The 27,989-nt window shown below is 45.4% G+C and overlaps 1 protein-coding gene and 1 pseudogene across 8 annotated transcripts in view; both read right to left on the reverse strand.

Annotated features, from left to right (window-relative positions):
• LOC146861800 (uncharacterized) overlaps positions 1-27,989 on the reverse strand; it is a 1,595,865-nt gene that overhangs the window by 994,992 nt on the left and 572,884 nt on the right. The gene's annotated exons all lie outside the window — the stretch shown is intronic.
• On the reverse strand, positions 20,919-21,641 carry LOC146861804 (transcription initiation factor TFIID subunit 9-like; annotated as a pseudogene).

Here is a 27,989-nt window from a genome sequence, read left to right on the forward strand (position 1 = left end):
TTAGGGATCGACATCAGTTCGTGGTGTGCGATTCTAGTCCTGTTTGTTTGTTGGGGAGAGACTTATTGTGCAAGCTCAATTGTACAATTTACTGTACCCCGAAAGGAGTAGAGGTGCAGACAAGAGATGAGGATGCGACCTTTAAGGTTGCAAATCAGCGGGTGTGTGTGGAAATGTACCCAGCTTTGACAGTGGAAGAGCTTCCACAGGATTTGAGGGAATCAGTATCGGCTGACGTGTGGGACCTAAGTGGAGAGGAGATTGGCTTAGTCAGGGGAGTGGAACCAGTGAAGATTCAGGTTAAGCCAAACGCGGAATTCCCGAGAACACCTCAGTATAAATTATCCCCTGAAACGATTGCTGGGATCAAACCTGTGATCGAGTCTATGATTAGGCAGGGAATACTGGTGGAGACTATGGGTAGTCCATGTAATTCGCCCATTATGGGATTGCAGAAACCAAGTGGGAAGTTCAGGATAGTGCAAGACCTGCGGAAAATAAACGACATAGTCGTTCCATGTTGTCCAGTTGTACCGAATCCATCTGTGATACTGTTTCAGATCCCATGTGAAGCTGGATGGTTCACGGTGATTGACTTGTGTCAAGCATTTTTTTCGATTCCCCTACACGAAGAGAGCAGATTTCTTTTTGCATTTAGACTAGAAAATCGGATATTAACGTGGTGTCGTATCCCACAGGGGTATACGGAGAGCCCATCGATTTTTAATCAGCTCTTAAAGAAGAATCTCGAAAGTCTTGTGTTGCCGCGAAATTCTGTTTTGGTGCAATACATTGACGACCTGCTTGTTGCGTCAGAAACAGAAGACGCTTGCAGGACTGATACAATTGCGTTGTTGAATTTCCTGGGAGAGAATGGTCACAAGGTGTCTCCAAACAAGCTGCAATACTGTTAACCTGAGGTACAGTATTTGGGGCACAGAATCGAGAAGGGTAAAAGGAAGGTGTCTCCAGATCGCATTGATGCGATTCTGAGAATGCCAGTTCCCTCGACGCAGAGGGAAGTTAGAATGTTTTTGGGAATGGTGGGTTATTGCCGCCAGTGGATCCCAAACTTTTCCTTTGAAGCGAAGCCTTTACAGCGGCTGACGCGAAAGGATGTAAGTGATCCGGTACCATGGGACGACGAATGTTTGAAATCATTTCTGAGGCTGAGAGAAGCCTTATGTAGCGCTCCTGCGTTGGGAATGCCGGATTACAACAAGGCATTTGCATTGTTCTGCTGCGAAAGGGAAGGTTGCGCTTTAGCAGTTTTAACTCAGAATCATGGAGGTGTCCGTAGACCAGTTGCCTATTTCTCAGCTACTCTAGATCCAGTAGCTTCTGCGTTGCCCGGATGTCTCAGATCCGTTGCGGCAACAGGTGTCAGCATCGAGAGATGTGAGAACATTGTAATGGGTCATCCTCTTACTGTACATGTGCCACATTCTGTTGAATTGTTGATGACTAGGACTAAAACACAGCACCTCACGAATAATAGGCTGACTCGTTATGAGCAAGTGATCCTTGCAGCCGATAATGTGACATTGAAGAGGTGTGCTGTTTTAAATCCTGCTACACTGTTACCTGTTCCCAAAATAGATGATAATGAAGATTGTGAGGACCATGATTGTCTTGACGTTACGGAACTATGCACCAAACCGAGACCTGACATTGTCGATGAACCACTCCCAGTTTCAGATGAGATTTTCTTTGTGGACGGTTCATGTTTAAGAGACAGTGTCGGTCGACTGAGAGCAGCGTTTGCTGTATGCACCATCACGGGTGTGGTTGAAGCCGCTTGTCTAGAAGGAGTACACTCCGCGCAGGTGGCCGAGCTCATTGCTTTGACTCGTGCCTGTTTGGCAGCTGAGAAGATCCGTGTAACGATTTACACGGACAGCCAATATGGGTTTGGTGTGGTTCATGACTTCGGACAGCTATGGTCCCAGAGAGGGTTTATGACGTCGTCAGGTTCACCCATAAGAAATGGTGACCACGTACGAAAATTGCTTGAAGCATTGCAAGGCCCTGATGAAATTGCCGTTGTTAAATGTGCTGCACATACGAAGGGGAATGATTTTGTTTCGTTGGGTAACAACTATGCTGATGAAGTAGCTCGGTTTTGTGCAGAGCAGGGATGCAATTTTACGGGGACTCACATTGAAGAAACTGAGAAGGAATTGGTGTATGATCAAATGTTAGCAATGGCAGACTCTTGGGAGGAACTGAAACAGCTTCAGGAAGGGGTTTCTGATCAGGAGCGAGACAGTTGGATACGAGCTGGATGTGAGAAAGGAGATGTGAATATATGGGTTTCGAATGATGGACGAGCAGTGTTGCCGGAAAGTTTGTTGAATCCCATGGCGAGGCTGATACATGGTGCTGTACATTTAGGTAGGGACGCAATGATGAGAGTGTTTCGTCAGACTTGGTACAACCCGAAGTTTCGGTCAGTGGCTGAAACCGTGTGCCAGAGGTGTGTTACTTGTGAACAGATGAATGTAGGAAAGAGGACAGCTGTGACGTTGAGCCACATAGGGAGGTCAGGAGGACCTTTCAATAGGATGCAGCTGGATTTTGTTCAAATGCCGAAGTGTAATGGATTGAGGTACATATTAGTCATAGTATGTGTCTTTTCCAGGTGGGTGGAGGCATACCCTACACGTAGATGTGACACGCTCACGGTAGCAAAACTACTATTGAGAGAACTCATTCCAAGGTACGGGTTCCCGACGTCCTTTGAATCGGACAGAGGAACTCATTTCCATAGCGAAGTTATGAAGTTGCTTTGTGCTGCCTTGAATATAGATCAGAGGTTACATTGTAGCTATAGACCAGAAGCTTCAGGGATAGTGGAGCAGGTAAATGGAACTCTGAAGGCTCGGATGGCGAAAGTGTGTTCGTCTACGTCTCTGAAATGGCCTGATGCATTACCCTTGGTCCTTATGAGCCTCCGAAGCGTGCCTGATAAGCGGACTGGGTTGTCACCCCATGAAATTCTCATGGGAAGAGCGATGCGTTTGCCTGCAATACCCGCTACAGCACTGATAAATATCACTGATGATATGATCCTGGACTATTGTAAAGGTCTTGCTGACGTGGTCCGTTCGGTGTCTCAGCAGGTGCAGACAGCAACGGTTCCAGCTGCGAGTGACTTGTGCCACGACCTGTGTCCAGGCGACTGGGTCCTAGTTCGCAAGCACGTGAGGAAGAGTTGCTTGGACGCAAGGTGGCGCGGCCCGTTTCAAGTGATCCTCATTACGAACACAGCTGTCAAGTGTGGAGGTTTACCGAACTGGGTGCATGCTTCCCATACCCGCCGAGTCCCAGCACCCTTAGAAGATACAGCCCCTCTCGAGATCGAAAGTCCAGCTGATCCGATAGAATCACCTGAGAGGGCCAGTCAAGCTGTAAGGGTTGCTGAAGCGGCTGATGGTGCACTGAATCGAGTTGGGGAAGGACGTGAAAGAAGTACTGACCCAGAACCAGGCGAAGGAGCAGGAGGTGCAGTGGGTAGTACGGAATCGAGTTCTGCCGAAGAGGAGGAGATCAGTGCACAGGGTATCGAAGGGAAGACCGGAGGTGCCACCGAAGCAGAAAGGGTTTGGCCCGCAAGACAGAACCGGGTAAACCTGAGGTCGGTACCGGACACAGATCTTGCACCAGTTTCGGAGGAGCCAGAAGAAGAATCAGGCGACGAGGAGAATCCTCAAGGTGTGAGAAGATCAAAGAGAACAAGAGTGCCAAGTCGGAAGTACGCTTCACCAGAGTGGGCATATCAAGTGACTGATGCCAGGGTTACCGAGCACGGGAAGATTGAGGTCGATGACATTGGTCAACAGTGTCCCGCTCCAGAGAGTGGAAGTGTTGCTGAAAGTTCCGGGACTGGAGATCGAAGGAATTCTAACGATCCACATTCCGAGTCCACCTTTCCTGAGTGTCATTCGAGGTATGATCTTGGACAATTTAGAGTTCCCGACTTTCACTACTGTGCCAGATCCACAAGAACTGATCATCCTTAAGCTCGAAATATTGCAGGGAGTCCTGGAACTGTTGGGACCAGCAGTTATGTTGGACTGATTTGAGAGGGTTGCAAGCAGGGAAGAAGATAACCTAGATCCGAGCGGAAGAAGAACAAAATTAGGGATTTTTCCGTTATAGAACGAAGAACAGCTAGGGAGGGTTTGCTTAAGTTCACGAAAGAGACATTAATGAGAAAGAGACTTACTATTCCAGAAACTGTATTGGACACTGAGTATATTCCGAAGATGGCAGATCCTGCAAACCCACATCGTAGGGCTAAATTGATAATAGGCACATTGATAGGAGTTGTGATAGTCACCATATTTGCAGTAGTGATAAGTTCGTACATGGTGGCTCACAGGCAAGAGGGAAAGGTTCAGGGAGCACCCACACCTATTACCCCAGAACAGAGAGGTGTCAGTATCAGAGAGCAGGGAACATCGAAGTTGAGGGATGATCGCAGACTCCACATGGATTTGTCGAGGGGTGATTTTAAGCTTAACGCGTATGCAAAGCTGCTGTATGAGTATGTTGATGCGATGGATGTGAAGGATTGCTATGTGTGTATGCAGTTGCCTGCTTCAGTGGATGAAGGTATCAAGTATCATCATCTCCCATTGACATATGGGATTTCTTGTAGTTTATTGCTCAGTCTATTTTATGACAGGAGGCAGTTCGAGTATTTCTTTTCAAATTTTGACACAGTACTTCCTGAAGTTCCAGGAATAAAGCATTTGAACAAATACGATTATTATAAGAAAGAGGACAGATTCCTGAAGTATTTTAGACCGACTGTGAAGTTGGATACGGCGCATGCTCACAGGAATAACCTGACATGTGCGTTATCTGAGACGGAGAAAAAATTCATTGATCAGGTAGAAGACAGGTATAGAAAGTTGACCCAGACACGAGACACCGGAGATAGTCCAGTAGATTGGACAGAGGAGGAGAGGGCTCACAGATCAAAGGGAAGTTATGGACCAATAGCGTTAGATGAAGTGCAGAGAGGGAATTTGTGCATTGGGCGGCCTCAATCGGCCACAGAGAAGGTTGCGGTAGGACATAGCACCTGTTCTCAGACTTTCACTCTGGACGCTTCTGTTAAGGGCTTTATGCAAGGTCCAGTAGAAGTGATTCCGACAGTGTATTATGTCTGTGGGAAGAATGCTTATGTCAGGCTACCCGCGAATTGGTATGGCATATGCTATTTGGCTATCATATTCCCGAAGATTTATCACACAGAGGACTTGGAGTTGTTAGAGACGAAGCAACATTCTAGAAGAAGTAGGGCTGCAAACGCAGGTGCAGTGATTGGGGACATATACGGAGCAATGATACCTAGTATGGGTGTGGTGTTGAATGACGTGAAGATCAGGAGGTTGGCGACTGTAGTTGATGAGTTGTCTATGAACACGGCGAGGTCGCTGTTGTTGGTGGCTGGAGAGATGTTGTCGATACGAAATATGGTTATGCAGAATCGCCTTGCGTTAGACGTGCTATTAGCCAAAGAAGGCGGAGTCTGCAAATTATTGAAGGTTCAAGAATGCTGCACATATATTCCAGACAACACGAAGGAGACAGGGAAGTACATAGATAACATCACAACTATTCACAAGGAGATTATGGACTTGACGGAGGAGAATGTATGGGAGAAGATTGGACAAGGATTTGGAAGAGTGGGAACGTGGTTTGCGAATTTGGGAAGAGGATTTCTTGGATCAGTGCTGAAGCCAATTATCATTGCTGTAGTTTGCGTGATTTGCTTGTGGGGATGCGTGAAAGCATGGAAGTGGTATCAAGGAGGCAAGGTTGAGAGAGCTCTTAGGGCAAACGAGAAAAGGATGGCGAAGCTCCAGGAGAAGCAATATGAGAGTCTTAAAAGAATGGAGGGAATTCGACATGGCGGAGCCATGACTAGTACGGTTTAAATCAGTTCTGAAAAAGGGGATTGTAGTGGTGTGATGACAGATGTCATCAAAGGGGGGAACTGATGTAGCGCTTAGAAGGTTGAAAATCGTAGGGGTGCGTTATATTCACTGTTAGTCGGCACCCGCATATAATCAAATGTGTACTAAGGTATTTTTTGTGTGCAATATATTAAGAATTGTATAACCTATGTCGATTTCAATAGAAGTTTTAGCTATGTACAAGCATCTTATGTATATATTGGAGCAATGCATAGAGTTTAGTCCTTTGAACAATGTGATGTTAAAACGTGTAGCTTAGAATTCGTGTCTGTAGACTGTTTAATTTGACCACACATGAAAGAAAGACGTAAATGTCAATACTGTGATTTAGACCTGCTTGTGTAACCGAAGTAGTGGCCAGAATTCGCATATATCGTTGAGGCGAAAGGCCTGGTATTTTCTTATGTTAGCCAAGGGCAATAGGCCAAAAAGGATTTATTCCAGTAGAGGTTTTAGGCTGTAGTAAATTGCAAGTTAAAAGATGTGAAGTATGTCTGCCTTGCATGATCTCACCCCAGGTGCAAGGACAGTTGCTCGTTAGTAGAGAAGCTCTTTGTTCACAAATTGACTTATGTAGAAAAAGCCAGACATGGGAGTGCATTGGAATGTGCCAATCGTAACTCCTAGTGCGGATGGCGTCTGGGACTCAAGGCCAAGCGATGGACGATGGAACTGGAAAGCGCTCTGTGGAAAATCACTGAAAGTCGACCCCGCAGAAGAGGAGGCGCAAAGGGCGTGTTCTGGGATTTGGGGTTCTGTATTAGGGACAGCGCCCCGAGGGTGGAGGCAGATCAGAGCGGCCCTGAGCAGAGGAAGGCTAGGCGAAGAGATAGAGGGGGCAACTTAGACCAAGCTCTCTAAGTGAAGACTTCTTAGGAAGTTTCACTCTGACACCTTTTACTCGATTGGGGGTCTTGGGGATTGCTAAGTAGGGATGTCATCTAGTACAGAGTAGGGACAGAGATGGTATGGTCCAGTGTCCCTAATATCGACATTGGCTTGGTAGTTTTCTACCTCATGCTTTTAGAAATTGTGCTTTTAGTTATTTTTAGCCGTATGCGGATTCTTCGTAGAGTAGCATTTGTGCTAGTGCCTATGTACTTGTTGTGCCTCGTATTGAGGACTCTGTATCTTCAAATCTTTATGCTGATAATAAAAACCAGAGAGCCAAGAGATTAAGTTTCGCGTCCTTGATTATGGCAAATTGTGGACAGTAATTTTGATAATTGTGTTTATTCCCTCTACGCTATTGGGCAAGTAAAAAGTTCCATCCGACCAGAGTGGGTTCTAGTAGATAATTGCGAGATACTAAAATGGGCCGGAGCACAGGCAAGTTTGGGGATTGTAGTCCCCCAGCCGCGAGGTGCACAGATTCTCCCCTGGCTGCGGCGGCAGGTTGCAGCGTCCAGGACAAACTAGGGGCCAGGTGAAGGGATGAGGCGATCCAGTTTTTGTGGTCACCCCTGCAGCAGTGAAGAGCAGCTGTAATCTGCTCCATTTCACCCAATACTTAAATCACACTCGGTCAGCTGGTGGGGGCTAAAAACTCCATCACGGCTCTCACAACAGTCCTCATGAAAAGCCATGAGGTAGAAAGCCAAACCAAGCCAAAGCTATTGAGGAACGCGAGCACTGCATGAACCACAGAAACTACAGAAACTGTGACGCAGGACTGAATCAGTAAACAGAAGATTTGCTACCTCCAGCTTCCCTCAGAGTGCTAAACGCTTGCTCCAGGACGTCGTGGAAGTGATTAGGTGCACTGCATATTGGAATAATGCCATCCCTTAGATCCTGGCAGGTTCTGTCTAAATAGTTGCTATCTAACTTGCTTACAAGCCTTACATAAAGAGTTAAAAAGCAGCCAATATGTGCTTCTTTTTGGTTCATGCATATTATTAAGCCTGGTTACACCATGTCTTGTTACACCATGTCTTGGTCACAAGAAAAGAGACGGAAAGAAACCATATTAAAACAGCAATAAATGATGTTGGCCGAAAACGTTTCATGAAAAAAGGAAAAACAATATTATTTTGCATAACTATATAATCATGTATCACATTTTGGATTTCTGTAATGTACATGTTGAACTAAAATAGTCTACAACTTTATCTTTTTTAAGGTTTGCTTCAGTGCTGCAGAGAAGAGGTGTAACTGACTCCGCCCACCTCCGATCAGCTCTGGAATGCGATTTCTCAGACCTTCACTAGATGTGCTACTTTAATGTCCTCCTCTGAGTCGAGAGGTGCAGCGCCCCATCGCCACTCCTCGCTATATAATCTCGCCATGAAAATGTTATTGCTAGCAATATTACTGGACTACATCTTGGACTGCCTTATCCTCACTCCCCAGCTCCTCCAACTCATTCCTCAAGCTCCCACCTTGTAACGTCACAGATAGGGCAGCAACCCCTGCTTGACACTTAAAGTGTGAGAATGTTCTCTGGGTAAATACTAATAGAAATGTAAAGACACAAGCACTGTTTTCCTTTCTTTGTTCATGTGATGTATTTAGATCACACCTTCTATCACTGCTGTACACAGCAGATCGAACACTTGTCATGATCTATATGCTGATTGCTAGTTAAATATGATCTATCTCTTCTTTGGTGTCAGCTTGTGTTTTTTAGCAAATACCCTCACTGGTAAGGTAAGGTCAAATGTATTGTGCAGTTATTTAAAATTATTACAAACAATCTACGTTTTGCAGTTTCACGCTAAAAAAATAGAGAGGACAACAAATTACAATATTAGTTCAACACTAAAAGACTATTTGCTCAGAATACAAGATGAAAACTATAAAACATGCGGTTAATAATTTATAAGCCTCAGGTATACGTGAAGGCTAGCCCAAACATTCCCTTATCAGAGCCTTTTCTACTGCAGGGGATGTTGAGAGGGGAATAAAGTGCCATGCGTGCTAATTAGTAAGAGCCTTAGTAAGGCGACCAGGGGACTGTTGGAACAGTTTCATTATTCAGTGCCCATATGGGATTATACTGGTCTTAACCCCTTCGCCGCGGTGTGAATTCCGCCGTGGCGCTGGGGGGGTGCGGGGTGAGCGCGGCGCCGCCATGCTTGCGACGGAACCACGCCGTCATGAGTCACGGGCGAGCTGTGCTCATGACGGCGTGGTTCCGTCACAACTCCGCCCACTCATTATTTCGCCCACACAGGCGGGGAATTAGTGCCGCGTGGGCGGAGCGGCCGCAGCATGACGGAACCACGCCGTCATGTGCACACGCCGCCCGTGGCTCATGACGGCGTGGTTCCATCATGCGCGTGGAAGGGGTTAAGAGCAGTTAGCCAGATCTATATATGCAAGGTTGCCTTGCAGATATATTAGACAAAAAAGTTAGGGCGTAATTTAAGTTTGTGCTTAGATGCTTGATTTACATATATTTCTGGGGTTGGTCGTCTTGACAAACTCGGCCCGGCATGGGCTAATGGATAAAGAGTGCTCAATTCCAAAATTATCATTGATGGTGGGTGCAGTACATCATAGACCGGCGCTTAGAGCTTGGCTCAAAAAGCAAAATGTACTTAAATTAAGGATATTTCTAAAAACAGACTCCTTTCCAGAAAAAGCCTGGCGAGGACTAAGAGGTGAGGAGGACTTATTACGCAGAAGGACATAGACAGTTGTTACCAGGCAGCAAGGGTTAGGCCCCCCGGGGTGAATTAAACTTGCTGGGTCTCCCTTTCAACCTAGCTAGTTATTGGAACATTTTGTACAAGGGGGGGCATGAGATAACCCGCTGCGTGATCTTAAACTATCCTTATTTTGGTCCATCAAAAGTTTGAAACATATGATACCAAGAAACATTCATTAAAACAGAGTAATTTTAAGGTGGTTGTCCCTTCAGATGAAGTGTCTTGGATCAAAAAGCTCCAATTGCTGATGCTGTGCTTCCTGTTTCTTCGCGGGGGTATTCAGGAGCTTTTCTCCATGTGGGTCATGAAGGTATGTTCTCCTCTGCATCCGTACTCCTATCTCCTTAAAGTTCTTTTTGTTTTTTGAGGCGAGCATCGGCGGCTGCTAGGAATTTTATCATCTGGCAGCTCATTTGGATGTCGTTGCCGCAAAAGCATGCCAGCACGGTTGCCTGCAAGACCGTATCCGTTTTCTGTTGAAGAACAGTCTCAGGAGGGCCGTCGTTCTTGTAGTAGTTCCCTACATATAGTTATCAGATGCACTATGTTTTCTTCACCTTCACCACAAAGACGACACTTTGCTGGTGTTTGAGCCCATAGCCAAAGGGGTAGATGATTTGCCGACGGCAGCAGCTTTAGGCGCAATTTAAAACATTTCTCTATAGTTTTTTATGAGAAGCCAGTCTGGATGTATCCTTGGGGCAAGGGTTTAGTGTAGGATTGTACTGTAAGCCAGCCATGTGCACACTCTACCAGGGACGCTTTATCCTGCCAGAGTGATTCTTTCTTGACAGTCTTGCTTACTACTTTTTTGAAGCCTGCCGGGGCCCCTGGGAGTTCCCAAAGCTGTCGTAGCCCCAGCTGGTTGATTGCGGACTCCAACTAAAGCCTTGCAGGGCAAGTTTCTTTGGTTTGTAGCTCCTTCCACAGAAGAGCATTTAGCTTTTTCGGTTTTCCCCTGCTTATTTTGTGCCAGCTTTTTATATATGATCCTTTGCGTGCCAGATCTTCTCTTGGGAGCCCGAATTCAAGTCTCATCTGTGCGGGAGATGTGTAACTTGGCAAGCCAAAGATCATGCGCAGAGCTCCTGCCACGGTGCCATCAACTGTAGCAGCGTCCCTCCCTCTAATAGCTTCACTGCCATAAGTAATGGCTGGAATTAGTTTTGCTTGGATCACCTTAATAAGAGGAAAGAAGTTTGGACCATTGATCTTGTTTGTTAAGTTTCTTAAAGCTACCGCAGTCATTAGACCTCTCTTTTTTATGGCATCGCATTGTGGCTTGAAATTGCCCTTGTCATCTACAATGACCCCCAAATATCTGTATTCGCAAACAATGTCCAGCTTCCTTGATACCAAGAACCAGTTTTTTGTTATTCTCTTTTTATGGGCATTAATGCACATGACTTTGGTTTTCTCTTGGTTAATGCTGAGCATATTTGTTGCAGAATATCATGACGTTAAGTGCAACAGCCGCTGTAAACCTACCGGGGTACGGCTAATGAGTACCAGGTTGTCCACATAGAAAAGGTTGGACAGCTGGGTGCCACCTAGCTTGGGTGCATGCAAGTTGCTTTCGTTTAGCAGAGTTGAAAGCTCTCCCATAAATAGATTAAAAAGTATTGGGGCTAGCACACAGCCTGTGCTTGTTGGAATCTTCATTGATAGATATTCTCCGTTACCTAGTTTAACTTGCACCCACGTGGCACTATGCAGGAGTATTAGTTGATTTAAGAGCAGTGGCGGAATGTTCAACTTTTTTAATTTTTGCCATAGAAGGTTTCTGTTAACAGAGTCGAATGCGGAACTGTAATCAATGTAGCACAGGTATAGGGGTTGTTTTGCTGCGAGAGCGGCGTCAATTATTAGGGATAGAGCTAGAATATTGGTAGTTGTCCCTGTGTTTTTGCAGAAGCCTGTTTGATTGTAAGGAATTGCAGTAACTTCTGTTGCCGATGATGTTAATTCCAGGAGTAAGAGGCCTGCAAAGTATTTGGTCTCGTTGTCAAGTAAGTATACTAGCCGGTAGCTTCTCGGGTCATTTCTATTTCCTTTTTTGTAAATTGGGGAGATGATGGCCCCCCTCCAGGATCATGGGATTAATGACATTTGCAAGTTCTTCTCAAACATTGGTTTGAGAACGGCAGCCCAGAATTCAGGCTCTTGTTTAAACGAAATAGGGGGGATCCCATTTGGCCCTGGCGCGCCCTCTCGTCTTCCCTTTGAAATTCTTTTACAGATCTGCACAATCGTTGTTGAGATTTATTGTTCCGACGCCTGGATTTCATTGGATTGTAGTGGCCGGACTTCAGAGTCATGTATGGAATTGTGTGACCCTTGCCTGGTTTCTTGAGTTCCATTGAAGTGGGAGCCAAGAAAAATTGTCCAGGCTTCTTCTGTAGCATAGGATTCAATACTCTGACATTTATATTTATATGCACTTAAAGCGCAAGCTCTATCTTCAGAGGGCGTTCCCTCATTTGCAAGGGAGGGTTCCCCATGTAAATGAGTAAATCCCTGTGCCTCTGCGCCCATGCCCTATTACAGACGAGTGAGTAGATGCAAAGAAGCTCTCAGGAGGCATACTGACAGTGCACCACCTGTCAGTGCACCCCCTGATGGCAGTCCTCTGGATAGGGGAAAGGGGGTCCTATGGAGCCCCCAGACATGTCCTTGCAGGCAGGTGCAGTCACTCACTGCACCTGTCACTCTACTTGCCCTTTAAAGTGCAGATGGGTTGCTGCCTGTCCTGTGAAAACATGGAACGGCTTCAAACCAGTCATTCTATTTTTTCACATGAATGTGCTGTCCAGCGGGCAACTCAGGTTCACGGCTTCCTTGGGGGCAGTGCATCCATCAAAATATGGTGCATGTTTCTTCATTCCGCTAGGTGCACCTTTAAGACGGTGCACCCAGTGCAATTATGGAAAATGCGCCTCATGTATAATAGGGCCCTAGGTGAGCTCTTTCAGAAAGCGTTCTCCAGTTAAATTTCCGACAAGGGAATTCATTGCTGACACTGGACAATACCCAGGTGGGATAGGCTTAAAATAACAACATAACATAATTCATGTAAAATGATCGCTCTCAACACTGCAAAAAGTGCTAGATGAAGAACATGCTAAAAGACTAAATAGATGCAGAACATAAAATGAGGCATGGTTCCTCTGCAATGGCGAAGGAGCATCGTCCCAATGTTTAAATGCAAGCAGACAGGGGGCGTGGTCTCGGCGCCACGCAAGATGGCCGCCTGAGTTTCGAGCTCCGCCGTACCGGGACACAAAACACGTTGCACATACGTCTTCCCGTGCCTAATTCTCGGCGGTCTACCTAACTTGGTGAATCGGAACATGCTCCCTTCCGGGTGAGGGGTTTTCTAACCTCAAAACGCGCTGTGCTTCATTCCATTTAAGCACTGAAGTTTCTCCTCCTATTGCCGCCATTTTGTGTAGCGCGCTATCGTCATCTCTTCATGCAGGGGGAGAGTTCCTGAGCAGAATGATGACATCTAAGTTCTCTGTGAGCTGAATTGACAGAAGCAAGGATTTCCCAACATGGCGGGTACCATGACCGGTTGTTGCACCGCCTCTGTTGCAGATACAGGGATACCAGCGAGCACTTGAAGTAGCGGAGGCTTACATTTGATACGAGAAAAGCGGCGGAAGAGACGAGTGCTGTCCAAGACTCCAGCGAAACACGGTAAGGGCGCATCAGAATACTGCGCTCCCCACTACAGAGGGACAAGTGGCTAATGCCAAGGGTCGGTGTCGAGTGCACGGCCACCCGCGAGAGTGGCACAAGAACAGCGTCAGCCATGTTTGTGCTGCCCCTCTACTTCAGTTATCAACAATGAGGGTCTTGCTGTCACGGAGGAGCTGGGAGAGTGCTGCCGCAGACTTTAGGGAGAAGTGCTTGTGGGAGACGTGCTCTCAGCGCTGCGCAGGATAACCGCCTAGTTTCGAGCTCTGCTTACCGGGACACAGAGCAGGCCGCAAGTACGCTCTCCCATGCCTATTCTTCAGCGTTCAACATGATGTGGTAAATCTTAACATGCTCCTTGACAGGTGAGGGGTCTTCTGAATTCAAAGTACACTGCTCTTCATTTATCGCCATCTCTCCTCACCTTCAAGTACACCTGTACACCCTCTCTCACCAACGTTTCCTGTCATTGAGCTGGTGGCTGCAGCATACTTCTTATCCAAGACACTGACTGCTACAGTAAGTCCATTTTGTCCGCTGAGTGACTTGTTTTTGTGACTTTTGGTTTTTGCATTTGCCTCAACATATCGTTTGTCACTCGAACCTACTGGCCAACTTTTGGGTGCATGTTTTTTCTTAGATTCCAATTTGCTCCACAGTGTTACTTTGATTTTGGATGTCTTATGCCAGGTTGTGCCTTTTCCATTTTTGATTCAATTTATCTCTACTTGTGGTCATCACCTTGGTTTGCAATTGGACTTCTACTCCCCTTGTGTCGCTTCGCAGCTAACACAAAGTCTCTCTCATTGCTCTGTATTCCTCATATGGGCAAATTACGTAAAGCTCAGTTTGTTTTTGTCCCCAAGACGACTTCCACAACGCTACCCTCTCCCTCCTTTAATTCTGCACTTGTTCCTCCCTCCTCCACTGCTGACTTGGCTGGAGTATCTTCTGCCCGCTCCCAACCAACGCAATCGTCGTCTCAGAAATCTTCTCCGCCTACTTCCACTTCTAAACGGCTGAAACAGGACCCTCCATCTCCAGATAAGTCGTCTCCTACTATCTCTTTGAAATTAGTACTGGAGGAAATTCGCGCCTTGCACCCGTTCGTGGAAGAGACAAATAGTAAGATGCAGCTTTTGGAAGAGAAATGGTCTTCAATGGAAAGCAGAGTTTCTGTTATGGAACATCAACTCTCGTTGGTTCAGGATGACTCTCAAAGACTCACTTCTCTTGAACAGGAAGTCCTCAATCTCCAACGACATACAGAGGACTTGGAAAATCGGAACAGGAGGAATAATCTTCGTATTTATGGTTTGCCGGAGGCTCTGGAGGGAGATGACCCTGTCGACTTTTTCTCTTCTTTTTTACCGAAGCTACTTGAGATGCCTACTTCAACGTCACTGAATATTCAGAGAGCTCATAGACTTGGTCCGCGCCCATCACTCTCTTCATCCTCAACCAGGCCTCGTGGGGTTATTATCCTCTTGCTGAAATTTACGGACCTCCTTTCTGTCCTTTCGGAAGCCAGAGCCAAACGTCAAATTTCTTGGCTAGGGCAGAGAGTTTTTCTTTCTCAAGATGTCTCCAATGCCACAGCTGCCAGGTGAAAAGAGTTTCTCAGCCTTCGTCCCTCTCTCCGTTCGATGGGTGCCCGATATGGCCTTTTTCATCCGTGCACCTTTAAAGTGACTTATCAAAATCGCACCTCGTCCTTTGATGACCCCGCAGAACTCAAGAAGTTTCTTCACTCTCACTCCTCGGCCAACATGGACACTTCTAACCCTCCTATGGGATGATGTCCTTTGTCCACGTTCTCAAGATTCCCATGGCTGTTATCATTTAATATATGAGTTGCATTGGTTTCTGCTTATATCTCTCCTCTATTCGGTTTCTCTGTTTGTTCTTTAGATTAACATATTTTATATTTGTCATATTTATTAGTTCTTGTATTCCTTAATGTTGTTTGACATGTTTCTCTCTGTTATTTCTTTATTGAATTTATGCTTTTTTAATTCCCTTTATCTTCCTATAGGTTTCGTCCCTCGTAATCATAGCTGTTTGGTACGTTCGTATCTTCTTCTGTGTCCTGGTGTGGCTGGACTCCTCGATTTGGGCGTCTCGTCTTCCATTCGTCGCCATTGCCCCATTCTTCTCTTGTTGTTGTTCCCCTCAGGTATGTCTCTTGCAGTCGTCCTTTACAGATATGTACGGTCTTTCCTTGTGTTTATCCTCTGACTCCCTCATCCCTTCTTTCCTTCTTAACTTTCTTTCCCTTTCCTATGTTTGTTTCTCCTTTCACTCTTTCATTACTGTATTTCTTGCATATTTAACTTTGTCTAATGTTTTAAAGTTTTTGCATTCAGAGTTATTTTCTGGAATGTAAAGGGTTTTATCAACCCAATTAAGAGACAGAGAATCCTTTCCCACCTTGCCTCTTATAACCTTGATTTAGTATTTTTGCAAGAGACCCACCTCACTGAATCCGAAGCGTTGAAACTAAAAAGAGGCTGGGTAGGTACAGTCCTATTCTCTCCTCCTACCAATAAGAAAAATGGTCTCATAATTTTATGTCATAAAAAGTTAAAATGCAAAGAAATATTTCAAGAAATTGATACAGAAGGTAGATGGATTCTAGTTAAGTTGTTAATTAATAATGTTTCTTTGACTGTATTTAATATCTATGGTCCTACCCACCCTGATTGTTCTTTTTGGCCTCAAATTACACAGAAATGTGTCCAATTCAAAGATTTTTTTTATCCTAGGAGGAGTTTGTTTTGTTCCTAACAAATCCCATAAGCAATTTATTCATACTATTCCCAAGCACATCTCATTGACTCATGGAGACTCTCCCACCCTGATTCTTTAGACTTCTCTTTTTTCTCTCCTCCTCATGCCTTTCTTTCCCACTTGGATTACATCTTCCTATCTCAACCTTTATCTCAAAATCTTCTCTCCTCCTCTATTGAACGCATTGTTATTTCTGACCATGCATCAATAGTTACGGATCTTGATCTACTCCCTCCGCATCCCAGGTCCTCTCACTGGCGCTTTAATAACTCTCTCCTTTCAGATCCTCTTTTTTCCTCCTCTTTCCGTTCCTTTGTAATCGAATTCTTTGATCTTAATTGTACTCCTAACTCCTCTCCTCATATAATTTGAGATTATTTTAGGGCTACTGCAAGGGGTTTTATCATAGATTTTGTATCTAAAAAATAAGAAATGTTTTATTCATCAGCGGAAATCTACTTTAGCACATATCAAACTTTTAGAACATGCATTTTACACTTCTTCTAATGTCTCGGTTTTGTCGGAACTGATTCATGCTAAACTGGCTTTGAATAAAACCACTTCTGATAATGCTGCTTCCATTCTTCTCCGAAGTAGTGCTCGTTATTATGGGGGACGCAACAAGTCAGGGAAACTCCTTGCGAATTATCTTAAAACGCGTAAGGAGCGTACCCTCATAGACGCTATTTACTCCTCTAATAACTCCCTTTTGCATAAATACCAAGACATATTAAATTAATTTAAGTTCTTCTATCAAAATCTTTACACTCCAGAATCTCCTCTGTCCTCCTCTGCCATTCAACAATATCTTGACAAAATTCCTCTTCCTCCTTCATCTCATCTTAATCTTCTCGATCTTGTATCAGACTTTTCCCTCACAGAGCTGTCCCATGCCTTAAATTCTCTTACCAAGGGAAAAACTCCTGGTCCAGATGGGTTCTCGGTTGAATTTTATTTATTATTTACATTTTTCTGATCTGCTTCTACCGAAACTTTTGTCACTCTTTCAAACATTTGCTTTAATTGGTAAAACAGAAGGTACCTTTCAGGAAGCAACAATTTGTTTAATTCATAAAGAAGGCCTAGATCCTAAATATTGTAAGAACTATCGTATTATATCTTTGGCTAATGTTGATTATAAATTATTTGCTAAAATTCTTGCCTTACGTTTAGATCCTCTCATGCCTCATTTTATTGGGAAGGAACAATGTGGATTTGTCAAAGGAAGACATACCTCTGATAATTCCCGGCTTTTTCTCAATGTTTTAAACAAAATCCCCTCCATCTCCACTTCCTTAGCAGCCATTTCTGTTGACGCGGAAAAGGTATTTGATAGAGTAGACTGGTCCTTCTTATTTGCCTCACTACAATGGCATGGTTTTGGCCCCAAATTGATTTCATTTATCTCTCTTCTATATTCTGCTCCCAAAGCCTCTGTGTTAGTTAATGGTTCTACATCCTCCTATTTCCCCCTCCAGCGTGGAGTTCGTCAAGGTTGCCCTTTATCCCCTCTTATTTTTGTCCTAGCTCTTGAACTCTTCCTCTCCTCTATTCGTAGTAATGAGTCTATATCTGGTTTTCCCTTTGGGGACCAGCAATTAAAACTCTCCACTTATGCGGACGATATCCTTTTATTCATTTCTAATCCTGACATCTCTATTTCTCCCTTACTTCATGAGTTTGACTCCTTCTCCCACTCTCCGGCTTCAAAATAAACTACAAAACAGAAATTCTTCCCCTCACTAAATTTTGTCTTCCCCACTCTTTTTCGTCCACTGGTTTTGCCTGAAATGATTCCAAACTTAAATACTTAGGCATCTGGTTCTCAAACTCAATTCAATCTTCGGTTAAACTAAATATGATCGCTGCTCCGTCTCGTATTGATAACCTGCTTTCTTCCTGGAATCCCCTCTTCCTCTCTTGGTGAGGTCGTTTAGATTCAATTAAAATGGTGATTGCTCCCATTTTAACGTATGTGCTTTCTATGCTTCCCTTCATATTCCTGCTTTCTACATGAAGCGTATTGACTCCTCTCTCACTAAATTTCTTTAGAAGAATAAGAAACCTAGAATTGCCCTCTCTTCTCTTCGTAAATCAAAATCTAATGGTGGAGTCAACTTTCCTGACTTTCGTCTTTATCATAAATCTTTTTCTCTTCGCCAGGCCTCGAAATGGCTCTTATCTGTGCCCTCTCCCTTTACTCCCCTTTGGCTATCTATTGAACAAGCACTATTATTACCATTCTCCTTCAAGGAAGTAACAGCTTTTTCAGTCAAAACCCCCCACACATCCTCCCCTCTATTTAGACATACTTCTGAATCCTTTAGTCCTGCCTCACCCTTTCTTTCGTGATGCTTTCCTAGACTCTCCTATTTGGCATAATTCTCTTATTCTTTTGAACAATCTCCCTATCTTTTGGAGTTCTTGGAGATCAAAAGGCATTATTTGGGTTAAACACTTTTTTGACGGTCTCTCGCCATGCTCGTTTCCCCAATTTCAAGCCTTATTCCACTGTCCCCATTCCTTTCTACAGAAATTCACTTCTCTCACTCCTTCTCCACTTTCTGAGTCCCAAAACCCTCTTCTTAAACTTCTCCTTCACTTACCCAAAGCTTCCCTTATTTATAAATATTACTCAGCCCCCTCTACTTGTCGGGCTAAATCCAAACTAGAACTCTGCTGGGAGTTAGATCTCGGATGCGTATGGCCTATCTCATTATGGTACAAACTTTGGTCTAGGTCCTTAAAAATTTCTCGCTCTGCCTCCCTTACTCAATCTATGTTTTTTCTCTATCATAGACTTTATCTCACCCCTGTTTCTATTGCTCGTTTTTCCCCTAACTATGACTCTAATTGTTGGACTTGTGGTTCTTCCGATGCTAACTTTATGCATCTCCATTTTCTCTGTCCCCCAGTTTCCAATTTTTGGAGATCCGTTTGGTCCTATATCTCTCGTATTTTTCGTCTCTCTATCTCTTATTCTCCTCCCTTACTGTTTGCTGGTCGTCTCTTCGACTCTTTGCCTCTACCCTCATGTGATCATGGTCTCTTTGATCTCATGCTTGCTCTAGCCTTTCAACACATTACCCTCAATTGGAAAACTCTTTCTAAACTTTCCATACAACACTGGTGGAATAGTCTCTGCCATTTTCATAGACTTGATGTTGCATTCGCCTCTTCTTGTTCACCTACATTTAATAGAGACCTTTTTTGGTTACCCCTTACTTCTTATTTAGACCAGATTGTTGTTCATCCTAAATCCTCCCTCAATTCTGAAAACTTTAAACCCCCTTAAATGCTTCCTCTCTGTTCTCTTTCTTTATCATCTCCGATGTTCTATTTTATAGTATTAATCGGTCAATGCCATGTTTACATTCCGTTATAATGTACAATGTAATATGCAATTTTCTGTTGTGTTAATACTATATTATTATTATTCCCTTCCCCCTTCCTTCCCTTCCTTCTTCCCCCTTCTCACTCCATATAAAACCTCAAAATAGCTTTATTTCCTTTTTCTTATACTAGCTACTTTCTTCTTCTGTTGATAACTTCGCCACAATATCTGATATCACTGCTGGTATTTTTATTGTCTATTTCTCTATTTATTCAATAATGCGTTTCAAACATAAGAAATGCAAGCAGACAGAAGAAAAATAAAATGGAAATTAAATTATTGTGATTTTTCACTTCCAGTCCACAGGTCTGGGGAGGGGCAGGAGCAGGGCCATGTCTCAGCATCAGCAGCAGGGGGAGTGGTGGTAAGCACTATAAGTATCAGATTTTAAGATTCTAAGTGCCGCTGTGTAATTCCTTACACCTAGTAGTAGCTAAAGTGGCCTTATCCAGATCTGGCTTGGGTGTGTGTATGCCATACAGAAACAAAACATGAGCTATATGTTCTTTATGATTTTTACAAATAAATCACTGAGGACCTTATTTGGATTACACATTTGTGGTGAACATCTTGAATGGTAAAGAGCCTAACCTGAACTGAATATATAATTTCCTATCAACGTGATTAGTAATGCAGTCCAGGTATTGTTTGTATAGAGTACTTGATTTGAACCGTACAAAATCCATAAAAGAGTCCCTCTGTAGTTTTCTGCATCTTTTTGAGCCACCCAATGGCAGTATAATTTCTTGATTTGTTCTTTAGAAGAAATCAACTCAGAGTCCATGGACACCCACAGCCTCAACAGACATAAAGAGAACAGGACCTTTCTAATTTTCTTTCACCATGCGTTTTTGTGGAACTTGTCTAGCCTTATTACATTGAGAAACGACTCTGCACTGCCTAATTAGCTAGTTCGGGAGTGGTTCTCAGTCTCTGCCAAAACAAGGTTGGTCTGAGCCTTGCTTTGTCTGCAACTATAATTTAAAAAAAAATCCAAACAATTTTCACTTTTGTTAGAAAAATATATATACACAGAGCAAACAAAAAAAATGACTTGTCTAAAAAACATTACATTTTAAAATACTGACACCATATGATGAGCAATGTCTCATTTACAAATTACATTTATCAAAAGTGGATGAACAATCAAAGCTGCTTTATGAAAAAGAAAATTGAAATTAAATTCCTCCGTTCCATCAAACAGACTTAACATGATGGGCTTCTATGTGAAGACGAGTGCAAACGCCGAGACCCATTCCTTGTCCCCACACACTTTACTTAAATTTTGAACAGGTACAGTTCATGGAAAACGCTCTATAATGAATTACCCGCAAACTACACACAATTATATTCTTTTAAAATAAAGGTGCACCACCAGCACCTTAAAACGCATCATATTAAGCCTTGGTCATCTTCGTGTTTCCTCTTCAGTGGATTTGATTCAGCTGTGTCTGTGAGGATACCATGTTTGTTGGGATGAGGATGTTCTTTGATACAATTACTGTAGGGGTAGTGGTAGTTGCTGATTTGATTGATGTTTGAGACGATGGAATCTGTACAATGAAATTTTGACTTGTCAGTGGCACTGGGTTCCCAACTTTTGTTGAAACGGACACAGACTGTTCAGGAGGAACAAGAGTGGGAGTGCTAGGTCTGCTTGTAACAGCACCAACACTTAATCAGGGCACTGTTATTTTTCCTGTAGGTGAGGACATCTTTTTTAGCAAAGATTTCAATCTCTAGTTTGGTGCAGTGAAACAGTATCTGATAGGTGGCAATTTAAGTCCAGCATCTGGCTTGGTCAGCGGCAAAGGCATTTGGGTTTTTTGGCTTGCTTTGTCCATTGAAAACCCACTTGGGGGAGGAGAGGTGAAGGACTGGTCTGTTCTGAACTGGATTGCCAATTTCACTTGATCTGCATCAAAGTTTGATTCCCTAGCGTGGCTTGACTAAATCTTAGTGTCCCCCTATAGTAGTGGCATATCTGTAGGTAAAAATCAACATCTGGTTTATCACTCTGGGTTAATTTTCATCATTAATACCCATATCTTTAAAAATCTGAGCCATGACCTGTGCATCCTTTGGGGTGCTCATGGGAGTCGACATATTCACCTATTCCACCAAATCCGGAAACATGGTGCATGTGCTTCCGGGTCGCCATGGTCCGGGACTTGGAATGATGGCCAATCATCAATTGTCCATCTCATTTCAAGATAGAGCAGATAGGAGGGTATGCAGGGGAAGAGAGAACAGAGCTTTAATAAACATATTTTTATATTTAGTTACACTGGAGATATTACAACACCCCACAGTTCTGAGCCATAAAATGTTGCAGCCACAGCTTTAGAATCATAGATCTGCAGTGGGGGCACTATGAGTTTGCTACATAAGGCATGGTGCTCCTTCCGGATGGGTCATGTTATTTGTTTATGTTTGAGGGTTACTTTTTCTGCATCATGCTTCCATGACATGCTAGTTGAAGGTTTGATACCAAGATACTCAAATGTGTCCAGTCTTTCGAGTTCCTCTCCACCATTGTGCTTAATATTGACTGGAATGTTGTCTTAGTTGTATTGAGCTCAAGGTCTTGTGCCATGCAAAACTCCTCAAAATGAGATAGAAGGGTTTGAAGGGCTTCTGATGTATTAGACACAAGTAAGTTTTCATCAGCAAATAGTAAAGCAGATTCGTTCATGTTGGCCACGGATGGGGCATCAGCAGGTACAGTAGAAAGAAAATGCCGTACCTCATTCAAATAAAGGGAGAACAGGGTGTGGGCAAGAAAGCATCCCTACTAGGCTCCCTTACTGACAAAGATTGGGTTTGTAAGCTGGCCCTGTTTCCCTCAGCAAACTCTGGAATATTTGCCATCATGAAACCGAACAATAATTGAAAATACATGGGGGGGGGGGGTATTTCCATGTGCCATATCACTTGTCAGAGCTTTTTCTTTATTTATAAAGTTTTATTGTTATCATAACGAGCAGAAGAGTGAAATACATTGTGGCGCCTTCAACCCGGGTCGGGGCCGGCTGCATACCCAGATGAATAGGAAAAAGATCACAATACAAATGATACACAGCAAGACGCCTACAACCACATTGTGCTGGCCATGTTATTATATTGGATACAGCATTTAAGGCAATCACCTGTGAATAGTCCGCACATGTGGTATATCCAATTCTTCCCTGCCCTAGCAGAACTAAAGAGAATAACCATGACTTGAGTCCCCTCATGCATATAGTGGTGGGGGTCGTGGCAATCCGGGCAATAGGCCCCAGGGGCCGTTTCTCATCCTGTCCCCCAGCCCACAGAGTGTTATTGGTGTAGGACTAGGGATAGTTAGGTTGCCTGATATGCACATGCCTTAAGGGCAGGGGGGCTCTCGATAACAAACTAAAAAAAGTTTAACAAACAAAATTCCCACAGGTCGGGGAGCTTTCTGTCCACAATGTGGTGGCAAAGCGCAAGATCACGCAGCGTTTAGGGAGGGCTTTATCTAAGTTCTAGTGGTGCGTGCGGGAGGCCTCAGTTTAGCTGAGGGGGGGGGGCACAAATCAGTCAGGCCAAAAAGCTGAAGCGCCTGAATCATTCGGAGGTTGAAGCATGTGAATTCTATGCATGTAAGATAGTGTATTAATGGCTGCCACACCTGTTGACATTTTTTTATCGGTGTTAGCTAAGCTGTGGGAAAGCTGTTCCATTGCCAGCAGGTGCCATACCCTAGCGAACCACTGTGCTACTGAAGGGGGCGATGCTTGCTTCCAAGTTGCCTCGCGGCCAGGAGCAAGTAGCTCGCCCAGTTCCAGACAGCATGTGTCATAGCAGCGATGACAGGGGGGCGTATGCCTAAGGCGATTGTGTCGAGCAGGAGTGGGAGGGGGAAGCCCAAGATGCCCTTGATGTGTCCCTGGACCTCTTTCCAGAAAGTTGCGATCACCTTGCAGGACCACCAGATATGACAGAGGGTGCCTCCTTCCTGCCCGCAGCACCAGCACATATTCGGGACTGTGTGGTGAATGATCGCTAGGCGGGCAGGTTTATGGTACCATCGGAACATCAATTTATACGTGGTATCACGTGCTGCAAGACTGCAATATGTTTTGGGAATATCCCTCCATAGTATTTCCAATTGCTTAGTGGTTATTCTCCCAGGGGTAGAATCATGACATGCAGCCTGGTAGTTGTGTGTGGGATCTGGGGTTGAATGTCTGGAGATCAACCCATTGGAGCCATCAAAGGCTCTTACAAGCCTCTCGAAAGGGGTGAGAGGGCACGTTGCTGCTCTGTACATCCCAGGTTGCATTGCCCTGTGTCGTAGCTGGAGGTATTGATGCCGGGCGGTAATCGGGAGAGAACATTCTGTCCTACAATCTTCGAAGGACTTCATGGTGACCCCCACAAACAGGTTGCTGAGGGTACGGCAGTCCCCTCCAATCAGTAGCGAAAAGCGAGCACTGGCTGGCCCAGGGGACAGGCTGGATTATGTGTGAGTGGCGTATTGGCGGATGGGAATGAGGTTAGTCCCATCCTCAGGGCTATTTTATCACAGATATCCAGTACCGTCCTAGTCGGGTCAGCCACATAGGCACTGGGCGGGCAGGTTCATTCAGGGAGCCAGGCGAGGTCCCACAAGGTCTGCATGCTCATTCCTGGTCCATGTGGAGCCAATGCTTCTCACTTTTGCGCACCACCCACTCGGAGATATACCTCAGGTGCGCAGCCCAGTAATATTCCAACACGTTTGGGCATACCAGCACCCCTCTATCCCGTGGCTGCATCAATAATGAGTGGGCTATGCAGGGAGACTTCCCATTCCATATAAAAGTGCGTAGGTCTTTCTGGAGGAGTTGAATGTCTTCCTGAGGGATCGATGTGGGTAAGGTTTGAAAGACATATAGAACTTGTGGGAGAATATTAATTTTGATAGTTTTTATACACTTCAGCCAGGAGATATAAAGTAGTTTCCACCTCTGCAGGTCCGCCAGAATCAAGCGGCGAAGGGGGGCCCAACTAGTTCGGGAACATGTTGAGAGAGTAGGGGTAATATGAAGGCTCAAGTACATGATGTAGTGTGAGGACCATTGGAAAGGGGTGACGCCCTGTAACGCCTTTGCCTCTGTAGTCAGAAGGGTAAGGTTGAGAATGAACGACTTGGACAAATTGACCTTGAATTCAGAGACGGCTGTAAAGGTTTGCAAGTCTTCTATGACATTGGGAAGTGAGACAACAGGTTGGGCAAAAGTAAGGAGGAGATTGTCTGCAAATAAGTTGATCTTGAGCTCCTGCCCTCCAAAGAGGATGCCCTTGATCCCCTCTGATGCCCAGATGTGATTAGCCAGTGGCTCTAGTGCCAGGGCAAAAAGCAGGGGTGAGAGCGGGCAACTCTGCCTCATACCGGGGCCCACAAGGATCAAGCTTGTGGTCCTCCCAACACAGGCGGTTGGGTCACATACGAAGCCATGATTTTTTAGATAAAGGCCTGCCCAAGACCTATCTTGTGGAGCACCGCTCAGAGTTAAGTCCAGTCCATCCTGTCAAATACCTTCTCTGCATCTAGCAAGAGAAGGCAAGTGGTTATGTCAAGTCTGTGGACTTTCTCTATTAAGTGGGCAATGTGCTATATGTTATCGCTACCCGCCGCTGGTGGATGAACCCCACTTGATCGGGGTTAATGAGGCCGGGTTGGTATGGATCGAGTTGTGTCTCCAGAATTGTGGTGTAAAGCTTATCATCCGTGTTCAGAAGGGCTATAGGGTGGTATGGGGAGCATTGTGCAGGGTATTTCCCTGCCTTGGGGATGAGTGAGATCTCCACCATTGCCATTGTGGGGGTGAGTCCAGTCTCTTGTGAGAAGGAGTTGGATAAATGTAGGAGGTGGCCCGGCACCTAGGAGAAGAACAGGCAATACAAAAGTACCCGCAACCCATAAGGCCCAGGGAAAGGGCTTGGATGGCGTTGCGTAGCTCGTCTACAGTGATCTGGTTGTCCAGGAGGGCTGCGTGGTATGGGGGAAGGTGTTCCCAGTCACAACCTGTAAGGTATGTGTGGAGCCACATGGAGGAAGGGTCCTCACGAGTGTACAGGTGGTGAAAATAGGATCGGAAGTCCTCCAGTTTATCCCTTTCTGCTGTCACCCATTTTGTGTTGCCTATTTGCAGTTTGGCAATATGGGACTTAGCGTGCTGGTGTCGCAGTTTCTGTGCCAAGAATTTCTGGGTTTTGTCAACCCCCTCATAATATCTTTGACTTAGGGATAGAAGGGCACATTGTACCCTGTCCGTGCACTGTGCATGCAGTTGGCCACGTAGTATGGCCAGCTGTCTCTTTGAGCGTCGGGTGGGGGCTGCCTTGTCCTAGTGCTCCAACTGCTTCATCCCCGCAGTTCGTTTAGTTTCTACCAACTGTGCTTCCCAGCCCAGGCTATCACTATTGTAGTAATTGTGCCATGGATAGCGGCTTTAAAGCCGTCCCAAAGCATGTGCAAGGAGGTTTCGGGCAGGGCGTTGAAATGAAAGTAGTCTTCAAAACCCTTGCGTATCTCTGCTACCTCAACTGGGTCATGCAGCAGGTGCAGGGGTAGGTGCCAGCGTGGGGCATGCGCATGTCAGAAACTGGCATCCCAGGCAAGAACTAAGTGCATATGATCGGATATGGAGATATCTGAGAGATCAACTATTTGCAGACGGTGCAGAATGGGGGATGTGACGAAGGTATAATCTATGCAGGAATAGGAAGCACGAACATGTGAGTAGGATGAGTAGTGCCTCACGCCGGGATGTCTATATTGCCACGCATAAATCAACCCATAGCCCTAAAGATCCCTTTTAAGGGTAGCAGACATCGCGCCCTTGTTCTGGTATGTCGCGGTGGTCCTGTCTAATGAGGGGTCCCAGACCAGGTTGAAATCCCCACATACTATGACATCTCCCCCCACCCCCCAGGCTGCTCATGAAGAACGCGCCTAATAAATGTGTCTTGGGAGGTATTAGGAGCGTAAATATTCAGCAGAGTTGAGTGGCCGCTGCCCCCGAAGTTGTTGGAGAGATAAGAAATGGCCCTCCTTTTACCTGAGTCTCTCACCACCGAGGTATAAAAGGTGGCTTTGCATAGTATGCCCACTCCTTTTGGAAGAAGAATATGCCCAGTGTCGCTTAGAGATTCTTGTAGCATTGATACATCCGTGTCCTGTTTCAACATGTACCGCCATTTTTGTTTGTACTTGTTTGGGGATTTCAAGCCCAAAAAATTTAAGGAAAGCATTTTCAGGCCACCCAAGGCAGATGGGGGGTCAGCGGATTCACTGGGTGAGGTGGGCCACTGCGATTGGCAGCGGGGCTGGGTCACTCAGGTCACTCCCATTAAGACTGGCCATCCCTGGTTCCTTCCATCCCTGATTGCGCTAAGCCAAACCCTCATGTCAGTACTCCACACATATGTACCTCAGTTACTACCCCTGCAGCCCAAGGGGTGCCTGCCGCACCCAACAACATCTGTCCCTGCTACATATAGCTACACATGTCCTCTGCCTTATGTAATGTCCGATCTGTAAGGGAAAACAATATGTAAGAAAGAGCGGGACACCCTGGATGCGGAAATTGTTGCGGCGGCTCCTATTTTCTAGGTCCTCCTTTTTCGCTTGCAGCTCGATGTGCTGGTCTCCCAAGGCATTGACCCACCACCACAGCATTTCATGGTGTTTGGCTCGCGGGTTGACCGTCCGTTCCAGATCGTCCACCCTGTCCCGATTTCCTAAACCTCCTTCCGGATGTCCTGAAGGCCCACTTTGAAGTCTTCTTTGAGGAAGGAGATGTCAACTCATTTATCCTTAAAGAAGCGGTCCATGTAACCCTGGGTCACCGGGGCTGAGGTTTCGCCAGTCGCCACTGTGCTTGGAGACGTTGGGGGATGTTGCGCTGCCTCCTGCTGTGGAGCCTTGTTTCAGAGAGACATTACTGATGCATCCTTGGCTGCCTTAGAGGAGGGCATGGCAGGGGGGGCGCTGGGACCACTGCGGAGCACGAGTCTTTCACTTAGCCCACTAGCGCACAGGACCGTATCCGCTAGCACCAATGAGGTTCTCACCAGGCCACCCAGGCAGAAAGAAGGCACATGCGTCTCCAGCAGGGAAGCACGATCCCAAGCTACCACACCAACGAGTAAGTCGGGCGTTGTCAAAGCAAGGGCCGCATCAACATCCAGGGCAGGGGTCCAGTGGAAGCCAGCAGCTACAACCACCATCACCTGCTCCCCTGCCACCAATTGCACGCAAGGAGTCGTGCTTGATTCAAAGCTCTAGTCCCAGGCCCCCTGTATCAGTTTGTCCATTTCCGAGCTGCAACAAGAGGTTGTGGTGGGTGGGTCCCACCTGGAGGGCAGCGCGATCACCTGCCCCAACAGCTCCAAGAGATGCCCCCGCCGGTCAAAACCACAGCCCCCAGGGCCTAGCTTAAGTCTTCTGCT

Source organism: Triturus cristatus, chromosome 2_2, assembly GCF_964204655.1.
Source record: "Triturus cristatus chromosome 2_2, aTriCri1.1, whole genome shotgun sequence".
Lineage (NCBI taxonomy): Eukaryota > Metazoa > Chordata > Amphibia > Caudata > Salamandridae > Triturus > Triturus cristatus.